Source organism: Neomonachus schauinslandi, chromosome 2 (assembly GCF_002201575.2).
Source record: "Neomonachus schauinslandi chromosome 2, ASM220157v2, whole genome shotgun sequence".
Taxonomy (NCBI): Eukaryota; Metazoa; Chordata; class Mammalia; order Carnivora; family Phocidae; genus Neomonachus; species Neomonachus schauinslandi.
The window spans coordinates 151,944,999-151,969,701 of record NC_058404.1 but is presented as its reverse complement, the minus strand read 5'-3'; the positions used below and the strand labels follow the sequence as shown (position 1 = coordinate 151,969,701).

At 34.8% G+C, this 24,703-nt stretch overlaps 1 pseudogene; it reads right to left on the bottom strand.

The window, feature by feature from the left end:
- Positions 1 to 4,173: 4,173 nt before the first annotated feature.
- On the bottom strand, positions 4,174 to 24,161 carry LOC110591353 (annotated as a pseudogene).
- Between the last annotated feature and the right edge of the window lie 542 nt (positions 24,162 to 24,703).

Below are 24,703 nucleotides of genomic sequence, written 5' to 3'. Positions count from 1 at the left end.
AATGGACACCAAAAGAAAGCTGGGGTGGCAATCGTTATATCAGACAAATTAGATTTTAAACCAAAGGCTGTAATAAGAGATGAGGAAGGACACTATATCCTACTCAAAGGGTCTATCCAACAACAAAATCTAACAATTATATATATCTATACCCCTAACATGGGAGCAGCCAATTATATAAGGCAATTAATATCAAAAGCAAAGAAACCCATTGACAACAATACAATAATAGTGGGGGACTTTAACACCCCCCTCACTGAAATGGACAGATCGTCTAAGCAAAAGATCAACAAGGAAATAAAGACTTTAAATGACACACTGGACCAAATGGACTTCACAGATATATTCAGAACATTCCACCCCAAAGCAAGGGAATACACATTCTTCTCTAGTGCCCATGGAACATTCTCCAGAATCGATCACATCCTAGGTCATCAATCAGGTCTCAACCGGTACCAAAAGATTGGGATCATTCCCTGCCTATTTTCAGACCACAAGGCTTTGAAACTAGAACTCAATCACAAGAGGAAAGTTGGAAAGAACTCAAATACATGGAGGCTAAAGAGCATCCTACTAAAGAACGAATGGGTCAACCAGGAAATTAAAATAGAATTTAAAAAATTCATGGAAACAAATGAAAATGAAAACACAACTGTTCAAAATCTTTGGGATGCAGCAAAAGCAGTCCTAAGAGGAAAGTATATAGCAATACAAGCCTTTCTCAAGAAACAAGAAAGGTCTCAAGTACACAACCTAACCCTACATCTAAAGGAGCTGGAGAAAGAACAGCAAATAAAGCCTAAACCCAGCAGGAGAAGAGAAATCATAAAGATCAGAGTAGAAATCAATGAAATAGAAACTAAAAGAACAGTAGAACAGATCAACGAAACTAGGAGCTGGTTCTTTGAAAGAATTAAGAAGATTGATAAACCCCTGGCCAGACTTATCAAAAAGAAAAGAGAAATGACCCAAATCGACAAAATCATGAATGAAAGAGGAGAGATCCCAACCAACACCAAAGAAATATAAACAATTATAAGAACATATTATGAGCAATTCTAAGCCAGCAAATTAGATAACCTGGAAGAAATGGATGCATTCCTAGAGATGCATCAACTACCAAAACTGAACCAGGGAGAAATAGAAAACCTGAACAGACCTATAACCACTAAGGAAATTGAAGCAGTCATCAAAAATCTCTCAACAAACAAAAGCCCAGGGCCAGATGGCTTCCCAGGGGAATTCTACCAAACATTTAAAGAATTAATACCTATTCTTCTGAAACTGTTCCAAAAAATAGAAATGGAAGGAAAACTTCCAAACTCATTTTATGAGGCCACCATTACCTGGATCCCAAAACCAGACAAAGACCCCATCAAAAAGGAGAATTATAGACCAATATCCCTGATGAACATGGATGCAAAAATTCTCACCAAAATACTAGCCAATAGGATCCAACAGTACATTAAAAGGATTATTCACCACGACCAAATGGGATTTATCCCTGGGCTGCAAGGTTGGTTCAACATCCACAAATCAATCAACATGATACAATACATTAACAAAAGAAAGAACAAGAACCATATGATCCTCTCAATAGTTGCAGAAAAAGCATTTGACAAAGTACAGCATCCTTTCTTGATCAAAACTCTTCAGAGTATAGGCATAGAGGGTACATACCTCAATATCATAAAAGCCATCTATGGAAAATTTACAGCGAATATCATTCTCAATGGGGAAAAACTGAGAGCTTTCCCCCTAAGGTCAGGAACACGGCAGGGATGTCCACTATCACCACTGCTATTCAACATAGTATTAGAAGCCCTAGCCACAGCAATCAGACAAAAAGAAATCAAAGGCATCCAAATCGGCAAAGAAGAAGTCAAACTCTCACTCTTTGCAGATGATATGATACTTTATGTGGAAAACCCCAAAGACTCCACCCCAAAACTTCTAGAACACATACAGGAATTCAGTAAAGTGGCAGGATATAAAATCAATGCACAGAAGTCAGTGGCATTCCTATACACCAACAACAAGACAGAAGAAAGAGAAATTAAGGAGTCAATCCCATTTACAATTGCACCCAAAACCATAAGATACCTAGGAATAAATCTAACCAAAGAGGCAAAGGATCTGTACTCAGAAAACTATAAAATACAAATGAAAGAAATTGAGGAAGTCTCAAAGAAATGGAAAAACGTTCCATGCTCATGGATTGGAAGAACAAATATTGTGAAGATGTCAATGCTACCTAGAGCAATCTACACATTCAATGCAATCCCCATCAAAATACCATCCACTTTTTTCAAAGAAATGGAACAAGTAATCCTAAAATTTGTATGGAACCAGAAGAGACCCCGACTAGACAGAGGAATGTTGAAAAAGAAAAGCAAAGCTGGCAGCATCACAATTCCGGACTTCCATCTCTATTACAAAGCTGTCATCATCAAGACAGTATGGTCCTGGCACAAAAACAGACATATAGATCAATGGAACAGAATAGAGAGCCCAGAAATGGACCCTCAACTCTATGGTCAACTAATCTTTGACAAAGCACGAAAGAATGTCCAATGGAAAAAAGACAGGCTCTTCAACAAATGGTGTTGGGAAAACTGGACAGCCACATGCAGAAGAATGAAACTGGACCATTTCCTTACACCACACACAAAAATAGACTCCAAATGGTTGAAAGACCTAAATGTGAGACAGGAGTCCATCAAAATCCTAAAGGAGAACACAAGCAGCAACGTCTTCAACGTCAGCCGCAGCAACTTCTTCCTAGAAACATCGCCAAAGGCAACGGAAGCAAGGGCAAAAATGAACTATTGGAACTTCATCAAGATAAAAAGCTTTTGCACAGCAAAAGAAACAATCAACAAAACCAAAAGACAACCGACAGAATGGGAGAAGATATTTGCAAATGACATATCAAATAAAGGGCTAGTATCCAAAATCTATAAAGAATTTATCAAACTCAACACCCAAAGAACAAATGATCCAATCAAGAAATGGGCAGAAGACATGAACAGACATTTTTCCAAAGAAGACATCCAAATGGCCCACAGACACATGAAAAAGTGCTCAACATCGCTTGGCATCAGGGAAATCCAAATCAAAACCTCAATGAGATACCACCTCACAGCAGTCAGAATGGCTAAAATTAACAAGTCAGGAAACGACAGATGTTGGCGGGGATGCGGAGAAAGGGGAACCCTCCTACACTGTTGGTGGGAATGCAAGCTGGTGCAGCCACTCTGGAAAACAGTATGGAGGTTCCTCAAAAAGTTGAAAATAGAGCCACCATACAATCCAGCAATTGCACTACTGGGTATTTACCCCAATGATACAAAAGTAGGGATCAGAAAGGGTACGTGGGGGGTGGAGTGGGAGGGATGGGGTGACTGGGTGATAGATACTGGGGAGGGAATGTGCTCTGGTAAGCACTGTGAATTGTGCAAGACTGTTGAATCTCAGATCTGTACCTATGAAACAAATAATGCAATATATGTTAAGAAAAAAAAAAGAAGAGGATATCAGGAGGGGAAGAATGAAGGGGGGGAAATCGGAGGGGGAGACGAACCATGAGAGACAATGGACTCTGAAAAACAAACTGAGGGTTCTAGAGGGGAGGTGGGGGGAGGATGGGTTAGCCTGATGATGGGTATTAAAGAGGGCACGTTCTGCATGGAGCACTGGGTGTTATGCACAAACAATGAATCATGGAACACTACATCTAAAACTAATGATGTATGGGGATTAACATAACAATAAAAAATTTTTAAAAAATTTTGCATCATTATACAAACATCCCTGCTATAGGAATCCTGACCAAGCAGGAAATAATTAAAAGAATAAGGTCAGAACAGAAATGCAGGTGTTGCAGGATAACAATTATTTTGTCAACTTAACACTTTAATGCTTTTTACTTGAAGGCAGAATTTCAGTTTTATTTATTTATCAAAATACATAATGATACCTTTGTGTATTTTGAACTAAATCATTTCTTGGAACACTGAATTTACATAGGCTGAAAGCTGTGGTAGCTCCTCAAGGACATGGTTTCTCCCAGGAAATCACTTATTCATTAAAAATAAAACAAATAGGTGAGCTAATGAATGCTCAACCTTTGATCTAATATACCTACATATTGTTTCTTCCTTAAATAGTTCTTTAATTAATTATCACAAGTTGCCGATGACACTTTATTTTTATTTTCTTTTCAGCATCCTACTCTACAACTTCCTTGGCCCTTTTCGACCGGATGCCAAAGAACTGGGTATTGGTAGGGGCCATGCAAAGACCGACAAAACCCTGGAAGTGGTTTTCCTCTGGAATGACTCGGACTGTCTCCGAGTCTCAGTGATTCTGTATGGGCCTGACCAGTCCTGTCAGCTGGGTAGCCAATTTGAGTTCTTCAGCAGAGCTGTCTGGCTTCTTGGGGGCTGAGGGCTCCCTGGGGAAGAGGATGAGCTTGGAGCGGTACTCCTTCAGCTTCAGCCCTGCACATCAGCCTGCAGGGACTCGGTGGACTTGCTCTGCCTTCTTGGATCCACTGAGATCCCAGTGGTCCGTGCCACCTTCTTGTGGATGCCAACGACCCGTAACTTTTCCAAGCTGAAGCCCCTGACAGCTCGCACTTTGCTATGATACCTCGCTGTGGGGCACCTCACGATGGGCCCAAAGGGTCTAGGCGCAGGATGCGGGGCCATGGGGTCTGCCTTGGCTTGCTGGGGCCTTGCATCTGCGGATCTTCCGCACCAGCTGGTTGAACCACATGGCCACACGCCACTGCCAGTCCTTGTGGAAGTGGGGCTACAGGATCATGCCGTTCCACCCTGGCTGCTGCCTACCCGCCCGCTCTGACAGACAACAGCCCGCCGAAAAGAACTGGTGCTGCAAAGCACCCTGGGAAGGTACTGGTTATTTTAGAACCAAAAATACAAACACAAACGATAAAATTAGCAAATATATTTATCTAAATAAATTAGAGGAAAATAATTTCTCCTGTGGAGAGACCAAGAAGGAAGAAAAAAAAAAGTATGGGGGTGGGGATTAGAGAAGAAAAGGAGGCAGAAATTAAAAATAAAGGAAAGAAAACTTTGTTAGGAAAAGAGTAAAACAGAACATGAAGGAAACAAACAAACAAAAAAGAAGGCAACATATAAAATATGGCCCAGTAAGCATTTTTAGTACTGTTAAAGAAATGCTTTTTTTTCTCTATGTGTTTGACTCTCCAACTACAGAGGTTTTCCTCATATCTACACCACTTGAACCAAACTGTTATAGAAAAAGGGAAAACAGAAGTAGAAAAATTACTCTTTTGGCCGAAATTAGTCTAAAGCCCATTCCAAATCGCTGCCATACTGACCTACCATACCACTCCCATCTCTATCTCTTCCTCTTATCCCTTGGGAGTATTTCTCTTTCGATTACAAAATAAACTTGATCGTGAAGCATTTTCTGGAATATTTCAGACTTATTTTGGTTACGCATCATGCTCCTCTCCAACCTGGCAAAGAAATCACCATTACTGAAATGTTCAGACATTTCAGTTCTTTCACAAAACCAGTAAGAACAGACAAATAGTAAATAAGCCCTTTGCAATCTGTTTCCACAACTTCCAATAACTTGTTTGAAAGAAGCTTATGATCATTCTGCTGAATACTTTAATACTAATAAAGGGCAGGCTGCAATGGGACAATGTCTTGGATTGTACTGAGGGGCTTTCCTTAGTATTTTAGTGACCATGAAAATGGAGGACACCTAAAAGTACCCTCACCTTCTATTGAAAAGTTGGGGATTCATTGTTCATTTTCAAAATAGTGATATTTTTCAAGCCCTGGGTAATCAAATGCAGAAAATATGTGAAATTTTATACAGTACATTGACTGTAACAAAAGAGAAAGAACTGAATATTAGAATATTACTTGGAGACACTGTCTTTGTAAATCAATTTGGAAAGTTTTATTTTGAATATCCTCACTCCAGTTTATAATTTTTCTATTGTCATTAAATAACCATACATTTTTATAATTATTTTTATCAATTTACCAGGTAAATTTCTGTTGAAAAGCACATTAAGTGGAACAGATATGGATGGCATTTTGTTGTTTGACTATCCTAAAGTGCTAGAGTAATACTGACACCTAGTGGAAGAATAGCAACACTGATTAAAAATAAACCATCATTGTGGCTATTCAATTTTCAGAGATCCTCAGCTGCTATAATCTATGAGAAAATAATTATAATAATAATTAAAAAGTATTATCACTGATTTACCTTAGCATATTAGATGATCTGTCTTCTTGGCGATGTGTGTGTACATGTGTGTGTGCATTTGCAAGCAAAACAGGTAGGGATGTGAAAATTATGATTATTCATTAAGAATATAGAGATTCAACTTAATTTGTCAGGTAGTATGTAGTTTTTCAAATAATAGATACATAAGAATATAATACCTTTATTTTACTCTTGGTATTTTCTATCTTTGTTAGGATTGAAATCAATTTTTTTTTTTTTAAAGATTTTATTTATTTATTTGACAGAGAAAGACACAGCGAGAGAGGGAACACAAACGGGGAGTGGGAGAGGGAGAAGCAGACTCCCCGCTGAGCAGGGAGCCCGATGCGGGACTCGATCCCGGGACTCCAGGATCATGACCTGAGCCGAAGGCAGTCGCCTAACCAACTGAGCCACCCAGGCGCCCAGGATTGAAATCAATTTAAGCCCTCAAACCATTAAGTTCATCATAGAAGAATATTGAAGAACCCCTTCCTCATCTTAATCATTAAACTTCCCTATCTGCCTTCTAAAGGCAGTTTTGTTAAAGACTAAAGATAGTTCTTTCAGGGTCTGAAAGTGAATATGTAAGTGTGATGCCAGCTCCTCAGGTAGGTGTAAACAGAAATGGTTTCTTTTTCTATATTCCCAGTACATAGAACTTGGAAATCAGTAAGGTGATCAGCAAATTATTGGTACACACGTTGATATGTGCATGGTTGAGATCACTGCTCTTACTAGGCTTTGGGAAATATCTAAATTGTAAAATATCACAGTATATGTACATTTTAAGCATACATAAATTGTATGAAGTAATCTATATCAGGATGATATGTATAGAGGATAACCAAAGACAATGTATTTTCATTCCTTCACAAATATCAGATTTCTGGAAATTTGTCTAATTTCAACTATATAATATCATGATGTTATTTAATTATGATATGTTATAATGATGTGATAATGAAACATCACAGTTCTTATAGAATATAATAAATCTTATAACAGTATTTTGAATTTTATTTGTTTCATTATAAATAGTTATACTGAAAAACTGAAGAAACCACATTCTAAGAAATTTTCAGGGTAAACTGCTGAGAAATTTCTAATGTTATTTGGCATCAGCAATTAATTGTGAATTTTTACTCTTCATATCCATCTCTTGTATTATAAAATACAGTTATGTTATTTAAATAACTAAAAAGAAAATGTAGGTTACTACATCTCCACACTACCAACACACTAGACCTTTATGAAACCCCGGCTGGATGGTTCCACCCACCCCATTTGAGAGTCTTGAATGGCCTCTTCATTTTGTATGGACTAAGTTTGAACTCTGACAAACCATGTGAAGGCTTTTAACATTTGGCCCCCTACCTTCTCCCCAACCTCCTAAAACACCCCAGCGCTACACATATCACAATTCAGTTCACAGAGAGCTCTGTTCTTCGGTCAAATTGTGCTCCATCTCCTTCTGTACATTTGTCCTATTGCTTGCTTTGTGCGTGGCATTTCTCTGGTAGAGAGGGAAGGAACATTGGTGTCAACTCAAAACAAAAGCAAGTTCTAGCCCTAGTTCTTCCCATTAATGGCTTTTGATAAGTAATGTGTTATTGTTGTGTCTCAATTTCTTCATAATGTTTAGATTGCTGAACGAGAAACAGTATATGTAAAGGACTTGGCAGAAAATAAATGCTCAATAAATATACTAAATATTTTTATTCCTTGAAAAACTTGTTTCAAAGTAACTTTGTTTGTAAAACCATTCTTGAACCAGCCAGGCACATTAAATAAATTGGCCACACATCTATTATGACACTTTTCACATTATATCATGACCCATGATTCTCAATTTTTTTTCTAGCCTGGATCTGCTAGAATTATGTCTCCAACCATTATGCATCATTCCTGAGATGGCTAATTAAGTATATCAAACTTAAAATTTCCAAAACCCAATTACTCATATCCCACCTTCAAAATATGCTCATCTCAAACTTTATCTGTTTAATAAATGGATTCAACATTCATTCAGTCGCTCAGGCCAAAATTCTATTTTCCCTTAAGTTCCACAAGCATTCCAATACCAAATCCTTTGCTTTATCATTTTTATCTCTAAGCTAACCTTCATAAGCTTTCTCCAAGTTATCATCAACTCTAGACTAGACTTCTGTACCAAACTCCTAACTCTTGTCTTTACCTACACATTTTCTACCTTTAGTCCAAACAATTCACCCAAATGCTCATGGCTATGTTTATGCATAAATCATAGGACTCATACCAATATTTGACCATTCATTAGAATAATATCCAAATTTCTTATTCTAGGAGGTAAGTTCAGCATGATCTTTCCTACCTCCTTTTCTGATTTTGTATCTTATCAGACTCTCCCTTATTCACCCCAATCCAGTCCAGTTTCCTCAAGTGTCCCTTGGGTGTGAGTCTTAGATCAGACTGCTATAACAGAACAACAGATTGAGTGGCTTAAACAGCAATTTATGTCCCATAGTTTTGAAGGCTGGGAAGTCCAAGATCAAAGCATCAGCAGATTCTGTGTCTGGTAAAAGCCTGCCCACTTCCTGGTTCATAGATGCCTATCTTCTCTCCATGTCCCCACATGGCAGTAGCGGAATGGGAGCTCTACAGAAGTTTTTTTTATGAGGGCACTAATCTTATTCCTGAGTGCTCTATCTTCATGAATTAGTCATCTCGCAAAGGCCCCATCTCCTAATATCATCATATTGAGGATTAGGATTTAATTTAAGAATTTTGGGGGAGGGAGCACAATATTCAGTCTATAGCAGTAGTCAATGTACTACTACAAAGGCCAATTTGGCCTTTGAATATGTTATTCCTTCTGACCTATTTTCCCAGAAATATTCACCAAGTTTATTCCCTCAATTCTCTGCTCAAATGGAAATTACTTCATCTTATCAACACCTGGACATATTTAATTTACTTATTTATGATTTAAGTATTTTTAAGTATTTTTACTCTTAAAATAAAACTTTCTTAGGAAAGTGCTTTGAAAATTCAATTTACTACCACATTCCCAGTGGTTAACAGATATTAGGTGTTTAAAAAGTTAACTGTCCTCTCCTTTACTTTCTTACACTGGTACAGTGAATGGAGTTAATACTCCACATTTTGGGGTATTAACATTGGTAAAGAATTGTACTTGCAGCAAAATTATTTATAACAATAATATCAGAAAGTGTTAATAGTGGATTATAATTGTAAAAAGGACCAAGGCTTTACTTTGTTTCTCACAGAGCTTAAAATAGATGAATTACAAGATAAGTCTACTCTAACTTTGAAACCAGCCCGGTAAACTCATTCTCCACAGAGCTTCCAATTCTTAATGTTGGATAACCAACACTCACTAATCATCTCACACACTATTCACTTATTTTCTCTACTGTTCCCATTTTGAGCCGGGCATCTTTCACTTCCTAAATCTTGGACCAATATTTCCTTACATGATTGTGTTCCTATAGCTTTCAACCAGGTATTTACATCTGCTTTCTGCCTCCTGTCATTTAACTCCCCACTAAGAAATCCAAGTCATATATTTACCAGACTAGTTTTCCCCATTCCAATACACTTCTGGTGTACTTGTTCCTCTTGAGGCTAAAGATTCTTATCTGGACCCACTGTCAAGTAGTCTTTGCAACAACTCTTGTCATTTCAGGAGATAATGTGAAAAACAATACAGTTTTTGGTATGGTTTTTGTAAATATTTCTCTAGTTTAATGAAGAACACTACAGGAAGTATATAGCTAGAGTGGAGAAACAGCACACCACTGTGGTAAGAGCTTAAGCCCTGGCATAAAACACAACTCAATTGGAATTTCAGATTTCATCTATTAGCAGTTTGGTGACTTGGAACGAATTACTTAAATCTTCTAGGTCTTGGTTTCTTCATTGATAAAATGTAAATACTATATTGATAATGTTATAAATGAGAAAAATTCTATATCATTGATATTATAACATCAACATTATATCTTGATGTTATAGATTAAATTAGAAAAATACATTATAAAGCATAAAGTATAATGTCTGAATATACCATACACATAACTGAGGTTGGATAGGGTTATTGTTTAAATTTCCCTGACTTTGATCTTCCATTTTATATTAGAAAATACATAGAAATATGTTTTTAAAATACACCATCAAAGATAGTTCCATCATTTCACTTGTTTAATATTATAAAAGATAATGATACTTTCAAAATGTTAACAGATTTCATGTTTATTACATTAATCTATCTTAACTAACTCATGAGATAAAGCAGGGTACATATTAATATGCTTTTATTTTTTTTTTAAGATTTTATTTATTTATTTGAGAGAGAGAGAATGAGAGAGAGCAACCACATGAGAGGGGGGAGGGTCAGAGGGAGAAGCAGACTCCCTGCCGAGCAGGGATCCCAATGTGGGGACTCAATCCAGGGACTCCAGGATCATGACCTGAGCCGAAGGCAGTCGCTTAACCAACTGAGCCACCCAGGCGCCCTTAATATGCTTTTAAAGTCAATGAGTATAAATATTATTAAATTCCACTTACAGTGAAATCATATGGTATTTGTCTTTCTCAGTCTGAGTTATTTCTCTCAGCATAATACCTTCCAATTGTGTCAACGGGTACAATTTCATCTTTTTTATGGCTGTGTAATATTCCATTCTGTATTTACACCACATCTTCCTTATCCATCTATCTACTGATGGGCACTTAGGTTGTTTTCATATCTTGATTACTGTAACTAATGTTGGCAATAAACATGAAGTGTGTATATCTTTTTGAATTAGTGTTTTCATTTTCTTTGGTAATACCCACTAGTGGAATTATTGGATCATATTGTATTTGTTTTAATTTTTTGAGGAAATTCCATACTGTTTTCCACAGTGGTTATACCAATTTACATTTCCACCAACAGTTTACAAGAGTTCTCTTTACTACACATCCTTGTCAACACTTATTATTTCTTATATATTTTTTTTAATTTTAGCCATTCTGAGAGGTATGATGTGATATCTCATTGTGGTTTTGATTTGCATTTCCATGATGATTAGTGATATTAAGCATCTTTTCATGTGTTTGTTGACCATTTCTATGTCTTTTTTGGAAAAAAAATGTCTATTCAGGTCCTCTGCCCATTTTCTTAATTGGATTGTTTGGGTCTTTTTGGTGTTGAATTATGTAAATTCCTTGTATGTGTTGAATATTAATTCCTTATTGGATATATCATTTGCAAATATCTTCTCCCATTCAGGAGGTTGCCTTTTTGTTTTGTCGGTGGTTTCTTTCACTGTGTAAAAGCTTTTTATTTTGATGTAGTCCTACTAGTTTATTTTCACTTTTGTTTCCCTTGCCTTAAGAGACATATCTAGAAAAACGATACTACAGCCAAAGTCAAAGAAATGACTTCCTGTGTTCTCTTCTTGGATTTTTATGGTTTCAGATCTCACATTTAGGTCTTTAATCCATTTTGAGTTTATTTTTCTGTATGGCATTAGAAAGCGGTCCAGTTTTATTTGGTGTATGTAGCTGTCCAATTTCCCCAGCACCATTTATTGAAGAGACTGCTTTTTACCATTGTATATTCTTATCTTCTTTGTTATAGATTAATATACCATATAATTGTGGGTTTATTTCTGGGTTCTCTATGCTATTGCACACCTGAAATTTATGTAGCATTTTGTGTCAACTATACTCAAAATAATAATAATAATAATAACAATAAAAGATAATTAGTAAAACTGGACTAGATTAGAAGTAATTATAAGAAAAAAAAATAAAGTCAATGTGTATAGAGAGGTTTAAGAAACCTGCATATCTTATACAAAATCAAGGTCAACACTAGAATCTAGATTATCTGTAGTCTAGCAGCCCATGTTACTAGGTTTTTACAGTATATCTCATTTTTTAAAAACATCTGTGACCTCTTTTGATGAATAAAATAATATTTATTAAGCACTTACTCTTTCAGGCATTGTTCTATATAATTTCAATGCATTAACTCACAAAACCTGACTTATGAAGTAACTACTTTTATTATTCCCATTTTATAGGTTGAGACTCTCTAGAAGTTTAATAGTTTGCCCAAGGTCATAGATCCAATATGAAGAAAATATGAGATTTGAGTCAAATAGTCTAAATGTGAACTCAGACTTTCAGATATTATGCTCTATGGCTTATCATAAACCTGTGGAAATTGTATTTCCCATGCTAACCTTATTTGAAATTAAGAATGAAATAATAGGACTAAAACCAAAACATTGACTCACTTGGCAGTCTACAACAAAAACAAAGCAGTGATAATTTAAAATAAGCTCTCTTAAATTGCATGTGCAAACTATGAGTTTATGATTATGGTCCCCATTTGAGAATTGCTAATTTACAGAGCTGTGGTATGCTTAAATACAAGGCTATCTTTAAGAGCAGCTAAGCATTATCTGCATGTACATAGAGGCAATTACTAATTAAAATCCTGTGCAGTAATTCAAATGCAACTGCAGGATTATCTCATGATAACAAAGCCACTAACTCAGGTCTTCAGTCACAGTGGTTTAGAAAACAGAAGAATAGAGTGAGTACTCTGGAGGTGTCTTGCATGTGTTGTTGTCTAGAAAAGAAAAGATAGACATGTTACTGTATGAAGTAGAGCAATTCTATAAATCAAATGATTTACCAGTGGGGGTTTGAATTACACAACTCATAAAAGTGTTCTCTGAGTACAAACCTGACAGGAATAAAAATATGCTTTAATCTGACAACCAGCAACCCCAACTCATATTATCCATGAGAACTGATGGGAATCAGAAAAATATGATTATCGAATGTGTATAAAATGGCTATTAATCATATTAATTTTAGTTCAATTTTGAGAGTTCTTTTTTTTTTAAGATTTTATTTATTTATTTGAGACAGAGAGAATGAGATACAGAGAGCATGAGAGGGAGGAGGGTCAGAGGGAGAAGCAGACTCCATGCCGAGCAGGGAGTCCGATGCAGGACTCGATCCCGGGACTCCAGGATCATGACCTGAGCCGAAGGCAGTTGCTTAACCAACTGAGCCACCCAGGCGCCCAATTTTGAGAGTTCTTAAGTGCCGTATATGTAGAATTTACTTAATGTTCATAGCTACCTACTGGATCGTTATCTCTGTTTTCTGGAAAGAGAAATTCTGACTTGTTAAATAATAAAACTTAACAATCAATGACACATAAGACCAGAATCTGTCTCCCTTTGAGGGCCACCTTCTTTGTCAAGGCTAGCTACATTTCAAACCAGGAGATGCTCTGATGCTCCCAAAAAGTTATCCACAAAATGACCAAAAGTGACTGAAATGAGATAGCAGTGTAAATGGTACATCGGCCTTGAAGTCTTAAGAGTTTATATTTTACATGAATACAAATTCAGTAAGAGCTTGAAATAATTGTTTTTAACTTAACTGTTAGTTATTTTGCATTCCTGAATGTTTATGGTGCTTTATACAGTCAATTAATGAGAACATTCTAAGTACATAACAATCAGAAATCCAAACAGTTCAAAGTACATAACAATCAGAATTTCCAGAGTAGTAAATCGGGAACAAATATTAGTTTCTGTGGGAATATTTATGGATTATATATATATGTAATCTGGAATCCTAATACTTAGTAGGATAACCAGCAAAGCCATGAATCTATCCATGTAATAATCTACAAGCATTTTCTGTATTTTTAAGTTAAATATAGTCAAAATCAGTAAAAAGAGAAAGAATGTGTTCTATATGTAGATGAAATAGATCATGCATATTGTAGTTAGCACTTCTCTGCATGAGGTGTGAAATGCTAATGGATGGGAGAAAAAAAAAAAAAAAGATACTCTATCAAAGGAGAAAAAAAACCTCCTGTCTTGATGCAAGAAAATTTTACTAGTACAAGTAAAGTATGATTCCCTAATTTTCAAACATAGCAATTACAGCCAAAGAAAATCTTTTGAGTATTTTTCTGCATTCATAAAGGTTGTAAAATATCAATAAGAGAAAAAAAGCTTTGGGGACTGGCAAATAAGTAACATTCAGGTTCTTTAACAAATGGGTTTTATGATATTGAGAAAATAATTAAAACTCCTTGAGCCTCAGCATCTTCACCCCTAAAATGGAGATGATATTAATTTCATAGAGAGTTGCTATATGGATGAAATAAAAATAAAATGTTATGTGATAAAAAGGGCCTATAGTAAAATACCAGTATTTTTTTTCCTGCTTCCTGTTCAAAGAGTTGAGTTATCTGGATGTAAAAGGGATTACAAAATGTTTCCTAGAAATTAATGAAATTTGACAGCATTCTTCATGGGGAAAGCTATATGAGATTTCTTAATGGCCAAAATTAAGCATAGTTCCTGAGTTCCTTTCTTCTCTGAAGAAAGTTCCTTCTTTCTCAACACTTTTCTACCCACCCCTTCCAACTAGGCTAGATAGAGCACTTAGAGCATTTGTGCTGAGATCTGAGAGGTTTTATGAATGGTTATATCCTTTAATAAATTACTGCACAGATGCATCTGGGCAGCAATTACATTCTCCTACACCAAATGCACTAGAGCATTTCTAAAGAAAATAAAACAATGAAGTTAATGAAATAAACTAACATTCACAAAGTTGTAGAGTACTTACCATTTGCCTAGATTACCTCATTTAATTCTCAAACCAGCCTTATAGTGTTAATATTGCTAATATTGTAATTTTCAAAATGTTAAAAATATGACCCTTATACAAATATAAATTTCATATGTATAAAATATTTCAATAAACTCATTCATATTAGAATAATCCTGGAATTTATACTGGAATAACATGGTAAGACTAGTTCAACATATGTTTGAAGATCTAGGCATTTATAGACATTTTAATAAAATAATATTTGAATGAGATTGATAGGCTAGATATAAAACTGATTAATGTGATTAATATCCTATAAGATAATAATCCATAAACTTTGAGGTTATATTTTTTACCAGACAAATAATTTACATGTCTGCTAGACAAAAGTCTACAAATAACATGTAATTTCACTAATTCTGGGATGTTTAATAAACAGTGAGCAGGGAACGAACGAAGTACATTTCCTAAATAATTAGGTAGTCCTCAGAGGGCCTTGTGCTACTGTATAACCACTTACCTTTTAGTCTTATTTCCAAGTTTTGATAGCCTTTCTTAATGGTATTATTACACCCATATTTCAAGTAATTCAACCAGATTTTTAATAGTTGAGGTCAATTGTTCAAGGTCTTATGACCGATTAATTTTTTTTTTAAGATTTTATTTATTTGAGAGAGAGAGAGTGCAAAAGCGGGGGGAGGGGCAGAGAGAGAGAGCGAGAAGCAGACTCCCCGCTGAGCAAGGAGCTAGATGTGGGACTCGAACCCAGGACCCCGGGATCATGACCTGAGCTGAAGGCAGACGTTTAACTGACTGAGCCACCAGGTGTCCCATGACTGATTAATGTTAAGCCAAGTTTAAAACTTATTGTTTCTTGTTTCAGATCCTTAACTGTTACCTATCATACTTATTTTATGTGCTGGGTAGAATTAATTGCCTATACATTTTATTTTACTCTATCCCTTACACGCATACTTTTCTTTCCAGTTCCAATGTGGCGATGCTATATTATACCTTCATCAGCAACTAATTGAGAAAGATAGAAAGGCTAGTGTTTCTAGGCTGTATTCAGTTAGATCACACAGATACAAGTTTTTATATGATTTCTGGTGAAAAGCCTGTCCTAATCCAAAATTACATGGTATTAAAATCTGACCTGAGCTAACATAAAGCTATCTAGAGATTTTACTTGCCTCACTAGCATGACATGTTTCTTTTGTTTTACTCTATAACTATGGATGTTTGAGTAGAGTACTGCTTATAGCAACACTGAACCTGGTATTTCCAAAAAAAAAAAAAGTTTTTAAAAATTCTGAATTCAAGAACACATCTAGTCCCAAGATTTTAGGTAAAAATCCATACTTTAGTAGGGACCTTCTGAAAGGGAGGAGGGAATTTCCCAGTGGTGAACTGCTCCATGACTTTCCAATAGTTCACATTCTTAAAGAGTTTTTGCTTGACAGCTCTACCTAAAACATTAGCTCCCACTTCCCTGGCCATGCTTGTACTCACTCTATCATACACACACATATTGCTATCTATCTATCTATCTATCATCTATCATTTTTTATTATTTTTTTATTATTTTTATTATGTTCTGTTAATCACCATACATTACATCATTAGTTTTTGATGTAGTGTTCCATGATTCATTGTTTGCGTATGACACCCAGTATCATCTATCATTTTCATCATTTATTTTATTCCTATTCTCTTTCTCACTTATTGGAATACAATTTTTATAAAAATAGAGCTTTTTTTTTCACTGCTATAATCACAAAAGCAAGAAACATAACTGCCAAATGGTAATAATTGATGGAGTGAATAAATGGAATTAAAGTAGTTTGTATGTCTAATCCATTTGTATTTTTATAAATTTTTCAATACTAGGACTTAAAATTATTGCTGTTAACTGAAAAATAATTACTTCAGAATTATCTGGGAAATATTTTTCAAATATCAGAACCTTAAATTAATAGCCATTTCATCTGAGCTTTACCAGTTTTCTTTTTTTTTTTTTGATTGTAGACTGGTCAAAAATAGTATGCCCTTTCTTAAATAGCATTATTGATATATAATTGATATATACTGAAAATATTTAAAGTGCAAAGTTTGGAAAGTTTTAATATATGGATACTTACAAACTATGACCACAATTAAGATAATGAAACTATCATCACTTTAAATTTTGTTATTAAAGTACAGAGAAGTGGTTAATCTAGGACTAGAATTTCCCCAATACAGAAGCAAAATACTTCTGGGAGTTCTACTAAATGTCCTATGAATCATAAATGATGAGGTTTTTCACTCTAGCTGATCACAAGAAGACCTGCTCTTGGGCTGTTGAGCTGTAAATATTATTTTTTCTACTCCTGTGGAAATGTCACATATTCTGCTTTAAAAATGAATGCATATTTATGCTAAATAATAATCGAGTATTGTGCAGGTTTTAGAATTTCACTTGTGCATACTACTTTTCACCCTTATTTTACAGTGGAAACAATTCTTGGGTGAGGTGTAAAAAATTCATATATTTAAAGATTGATGAGGAGAACAAATAATTGTAATCCATTTGCCATAAAATTAATTCATACCCAAGAGAAATTCTCTAGTAGGAGAAGGAATTTGAAATCTTTGATATTTAAATTTCACATTAATGGAGTATTCGAGGTCAAAAGTAAATAAAATTAGATTTTCAGTATTTTGTCTAAAAATTAATTTTACTGCTTGAATGATGTATCTTAAGTATTTCAGCCTATAAATAAATCCTAATGAATCCTCTATGCTCCATAACACTCTGCTCTACTGTCTGTGTGTTGCGTGTGCTTAATTCTAAGCAAAATGAAGAGTGAAGGCTCTGAAACTTTTAAAGATAGGTAATTAGAGCTTGCTTTTTAAAAACCTGACTCTTGAGAGTTGAAAGGAAAGAAAAAAATTCCATAAGCTAATTTCCTTGTCTCTTTTGTCTTTGCTTCTATTCAATTTTCTTTTTTTTCCTTGTTCACATTTACTTTTGTTTCTTTGTTCCATTTTGTAATTTTCTATAGTGCTTTAAATTTGTTTTGCTCTTTTTAGAATCATTCTTCCTTCTCTTTGTGTCCTTTTCTTAATTTGCCTTCACCTTATCCAGTCTGCAGATCCTCATTCAATATGTCTAATTGCTGTGATTTCATCATAAAAATCAATGACTTTTTATCAGAAATAATGTACTGCATTAAGTATTACCTCAAAAAATTAAGAATCAGATTGAACTGTTTTAGTGATAAAAAACCAGCTACAAGAAGTGCATTTGCCTTTACCTCTTCTTGTTTGAGTTAATGAACCCTGCGCTGAAGTACAACTTCAATTATTAGCTCTTTTTTTTTTTAAGATTTTATTTATTTATTTGAGACAGAGAGAATGAGAGAGACAGAGAGCACATGAGAGGGGGAAGGGTCAGAGGGAGAAGCAGGCTCCCTGCCGAGCAGGGAGCCCGATGCGGGACTCGATCCTGGGACTCCAGGATCATGACCTGAGCCGAAGGCAGTCGCTTAACCAACTGAGCCACCCAGGCGCCCAATTATTAGCTCTTTTAAGCATCTCAGAAATTATCAAATTAAAATAAATTAGTAAAGAAATCTCTACTTAAAACAACAAACATTTATTTCCCACAGTTCTGGAGCCTGGCCGGTCCCTGATCAGGGTGTCAGCACATTGAGCCTCTGGTAAGAGCCCTCTTCCTGGATTGCAGGTGGTTGCCTTCTTTCTATACTCTCACATGGCCAAGAGGAAGAGATCATCTCCCTTGTCTCTCTGCTTATAAGGACACCAATCCCATTCATGAGGGCTTTACTCTCATGATCTGATTACCTTCCAAAGGCCCCACCTCCAAAAACCATCATATCACGGATTAGAACTTCAATATATGAATTTTAATCTACAGCAGGATGAAATTTAGTAGCAATTTCCCACAAAATACTTTACACTTAAAATATTCAATGAATATTTATTTATAAAATGCATAAAAAGTTTGAGTGAATGAACAGAAAACAACATAGAAAAAAATAAAAACATTGTATTGTCTCATTATTCACATTTGCCATCCTAACCTTAGATGCAACAACAACAAAAAAAGATGTTAGTGTCCCAAGGATTTCTTGGCTTATATTTTAGTTATCCCTCTGGTTCCTAAATTATCCTTATTTTGAATATTTCTTCAAGGGCTCAAATGGAGAAATAGACTAAGTAATTATTGCTTGAAGAGTGAAAATGTTTCAATCAATACAGATAAAATCCTCATTTATTTATACCTGTTGCAAGGCTAGGCAATCACTCCTTTTTAGTTCCCAGATTGCCCATGGCAAATCCCATAGGCACCACATGATATATAGCATGTAATACTCAAAACCTAACAGTGGATATTCCTTGTGTATAATTAGAACATCCTCTGTATTAGTTAATTTTTCTTCTGGAAACACTTATTAGTCTGAATTTTTTTCATTTGAATTTAAAAACTGAATGACCTATTTTTTTTTCCTGTGGTTGCTCTATAATCCCGTAGAAGGTTATCCTCAGGCAATCTCCTGGTGCCTCCATAAAGCATATCATATATATAAAGTACCATAATCCTGCACTATCCCTGGTGAAAGACTAGATGGGCATTATCCCTCCTTTTCCCACGCCCATCCCTGTGGTAGTACAGCAAGGGAGTTGAGAATAGAGGATTTGCTGTCAATTGGCTTATGCTAAAATCATGGTTCTACCAGCTCCTTGGTGTATGACCTTGGGCAATTACCTAGCCTTTCTGTGACTCAGTTTTCTGATCTCAAAAATGTTGATAATGTAATTATTTACTTCAGAAGATTATTGTAAAAATTAAATCAGCTAATACATAAACAACAACTTAGAATAGTGCCTGCTGTGTAGTAAAAGGCAATCTGAGTGTTTACTATTATTGTTATTCCTATAGCATGACTTCTACTTTAATTTAATATATGAGCCTGATTGTACATCATATACATTATACATTTCTATAATCCAGCCATGTGAAAACAAGGAGACCCACTACTCTTTCTCTAGAATCTCATCACAAATTGTGCTAAGGCCAACCACTTAAACAAGGTAGCATAAATAAAATTGGCCAACATTAAATCATCCCCAACAACTTTATCTCTAGGTGAGCTCTGGATTCACTTTATCTTTTAGAAGTACCACCAAATAAATTACCCACACATGCAAATATTTTCCCTGGGCACTGTCAATTTGAAGAAAGGATATAGTCACCAGACATCTGGCATATTTCTTAACACACACTATATGCTTAAACAAATAAAGTCTCTCTTTTTGGTTCCTCTCTTAGACCCTGAGAATACATGAATGAAGATAATAGACACATATTTTCCATTTAACCTTGCCTCTTTATTGCTATAAGACCACTAAGCATGGTTTACTCCTTTCTCAAAATAAAAACTCCAGCATAAATGATGATAAGCAAGATTCAAATATAAGTCAGTGCACTAGGAAGTTGGGTAAAATATCATACAGCGTTTGAGAAAAAAGAGAGGACCCAGGGTCATGTAGGATTTCCAGGAGGCAGTTACTGTGATATTGCACATCGAATGATGGAGGTCAGAGTTAAATGGTAGCAATGACTGCACTGAGTGAGAATTTGGAAGGAAATACTCCTCTCTCGGGGACTGCTGTGGAACGTGACCAGGTAACATGAGAGAACCATGAGTCAAGTCTTGACCCTCATGGGATAGGAGAGGATGTAACCAGATTGTCCTTGCATTCAAGGTGGTTCTGAAGCTTTGGAGTAGGGACATTTTGACAATTTAAAAATAAAATTGGTGATTTGGCATATGCTGAGTTTTACATAATGCTTTGTAATAAGCTAGAATTATCTTCAAGGCAGTTGGCCTGGAACTGGATTTAAAGTATAAGAGTGAAGATAACAGCATAAGATTCATTAACTTTCCCAGCAATAGGTCAAGAAAAGGAAGAGAATCTAGGAAGCAGTACGTTTAGAAGGAGTACACTGTGATTGTAAAATCCATCAAAGTTTGTTCTAAGAATGAAAGCACGTTTAATAGTATTAGAGATGAAAAATAGAGGAATGGGGTGAGACCGTCTTGTACATAAGATACATTGGTAAACTTTTGTTGAGTTATGTGAAGTAAATCCACTTTATTTTGAAAGAGATTTCTTAAAATAGAGATATGTAGCATACAAGACTAACACATGTTATCAACACTCACCCTTCTCAAGGTGAGCAAAAGATATGTATTTACTAATATAAGGACTGAAAATAAAATTCACATCAAAAATATGCAATACTTTTATTTTATTTTATTTTAAAATAAAATTAAAAAAATAAAACACACCGCTTTAGAAACAAATTGCTGCTTCCTTGAAACAACATGATATTCTGCTAATTTCCAGCCATGCTTAAAGTGTTGAGTGTTCAAAGTAACTATTCAGTCAGTTCTCTGACTTTTTAAATTTATTACATAATGAGCTCTGATAGGGTCAGCAAGTTCTTTAGTTCTGAGTACCATCATACCCAGAGGCATCACCTACAGGACTAAGCATCATCAGAATCAAAGGAAGAAAGAAAAAGAAGGAGACAGAAGTGAAATAGAGAAAAGAAAAAAAGATGTATATGACAGGTCTGTGGCCCAATGTCAGTCACAACATGTGGCCCAACCTCAGCCACAGTGGCCTGAGGTCGTAAGTAAGTCACTTAACCCTGCTCTATGGCCAAACCAATATTCTTCCTTTAACAGTGGCTATCAAAAACGGGACATAGAAATTGCGTTTTATCTTTCACCACATTATTTTATTGGTTTCTAGTTCTAATGAACATAGCTGTGCATATCATCACCAATATTCTTATCAGCAATAAAAGGAATGATAACTGTCCCACATTATATGTTTTAAAATTGAGTCAACTCTCAAAGAGTAACTGCAATTAAAACAGCGGGTCAAGGATGGATAACTCAATCTATACTATTTCGCTGAGCAACTGAATTAAACTTCACAAGATTGTATCACACCACTTATTGTATTCGATAATTCTCAGAAAACCACATTAGCATTACAGTTCGTGTGAGTGCATAATTTTCAAAGCAGTTTAAAATCGTGATTTGATTTCTGTAACCAATGAGTTGGATTACCATTAGTCTGGAAACAATTATCCTAGGTCTTCAATGTGAAAAGGAGGAAAACAAATCAAGAATTTCAAAAATACTTTTCAAAACAGTAGCCTTGGCAAATCTGTTTACTAGAACTACAGAAGTGGTTTATTTCCACGTCTAATTAAATAAAAAATAAACTCCTTAAATTGAGGAGTTTAGAGTATAACAAAATTCTCTCTGCAGTGGACTTTGGCAACTCAAATATTTATGTTTATTTGACACTCAGCTTACCAATAAAGAGAACAGTAGACTGGCTAAAGACCATCTTGGTAACACCTGGGGAAAATTGTTGGTTTTATATGGTTTTATATGTGAGGACTTATATTAGATAATTCTCAAAAGCTGTAATAAGGCTGTTTTTAAAATTCCATTTAACATCAATTATTTTGTTATCAAAACAACTAAGGAATGTATCATCATTTTACTTATTTTCCCAACCATGTGTACTTATATGAACGTAGCTAGACTAAACGCTCCTGGCTGACTCAGTGTGTACAACACTCAACTCTTGTGAGTTCAAGCCCCACGATGGGTTTGGAGACTACTTAAAAAAAAAAGACAAAACTTATATTTTTAAAAATTTTCCCTTTACCTCTGGTGGTATTAGATAGTGGCCATGTTAGAAGATGATAAACAGTACTCTTGTATTTTACCTTTAATATAGTAAAAATATTCCATGTTTTCAATAAAAGAAAAAAAAAAGATACCTGGACTATATCTTGGCTTTGCTGGGACTTTTTAAACCTTAGTGTAGACCATAGCATATTGATATTAATTTTCTTTTGTTGTGCAAATGACACAGCAGCAAACTGACAATCCAAAATTTAAGGTTTGTTGGTGTGTATACTAGTGTGTGAAACTTGATAAATTTCTAAAGTTCTATGATTACACTAAAATGCAAAGTGAAGATAAAATTTGCTTCTATTACATGGTAGAGGAGAATAACATGAGATTAAAATTGTACTTTAGATTTATACATCCAACAATGTTATACCAGCTACTTTGAAGAGCCAGCCCACAAAAATATAATTTGATTCCAAAAAAAGGACAACAAACATAATTTTAATACATTGCTACCCTCACTGGAAATAAAGAAAAAATTATAGTTTTTTTTTGTATTTTTTTATTTAAGCAGCTCAACTCTTTTATCCAAATTATTGTCTTGAATAATTATTCCTGAAGTATCAGGAATAAGTATTCCTGAAGTATCAGTAAGAAATATTAAAGGTAGGGGCGCCTGGGTGGCTCAGTCATTAAGCGTCTGCCTTCAGCTCAGGTCATGATCCCAGGGTCCTGGGATCGAGCCCCGCATCAGGCTCCCTGCTCTGCAGGAAACCTGCTTCTCCCTCTTCTACTCCCCCTGCTTGTGTTCCCTCTCTCACTGTGTCTCTCTGTCAAATAAATAAAATCTTTAAAAAATTAAAAAAGAAATATTAAAGGTAATCATGTCCTATATCATCCAACCAATAAAGTTGACATCTACTTATCAATCTAGTTCTCATCCAACTATCTATTTATCCATCTTAGAATCATAATATTTTAGATATATAAAAGAGTATGCTGAAAAATAACGATTTCCTATTAAGAATATTTTTTCACCTTCCCTGTTCTCAAAAAACACTGTATAGTAAACTCTCTCATACACTTGTATCCTGGTCTTCCTGCTTGATTTACAGAAGAGAAGTTCCCTATTTAAGTTAAAGCATCATCGTATCTTTAGTTTAAAATAATTTACATATGTTCTAATAGTGCTTCATATTTCTTTTATTCAGATTCATAAAATAAATGTTTTGAATGTTTCTTTAACAATATTGACTATTTCAAATACATTTTTTTTAACTTTGAAATGACCATCTTATTCCCTGTCCTTCATCAACTACTTCTAGGAACATTTATCCATTCTTACCATGTGCTTAGTAGGTTTAGCTTAACATAAATGGAATAGTTTAGTGATTCCTCTGTAAATAATGCACTTTAAAATACCGTTAATTCAAAATTTTCAATTCCCCTATTACCTGTGATCCAGTATTTCTCTTTATGTCTGTTGGTAATTTTCATGATGCCATTTAAATTACACTTTCAAGAATGGAATATCTTTTTATGTATATGGGTAATACAAATGTTACCAAATTCAATTCAAGACATAATAGCTTAAGATTTAGGAAAGCAGCTTCATTTAATTAGCATTAATTGATCCCTTTCAGATATTGATGTTATTAAATTTTGTCAAATATGCAACTCAGAACTTAGTTTTCAAGCATGAAATAAAATCATTCTTCCATATATAACAATCCTCACATGTCCATATCTTTATCTATTATTCCTTTATAACAATTTTTCTTAAGGTTTAGGTCATTTTAAATTAAATATAAATATATAGCTTTTTCAAAGTCCACAATAGAATGTTAAAGTAAATTTTTTCAATTTTATATGGTCATTTCATTGTCTAATTTTATTTTCCTATATATGTATATTTAGCTATCTAGAAAAGGTAACTAAGAGAAATTTAAAAATTTATAATTATAATTTACTTGCCATTTTAGGTTTATTACCTTTTGTCATGACTTCTATTATATAATATTATGTTTATCAGCTGTGAA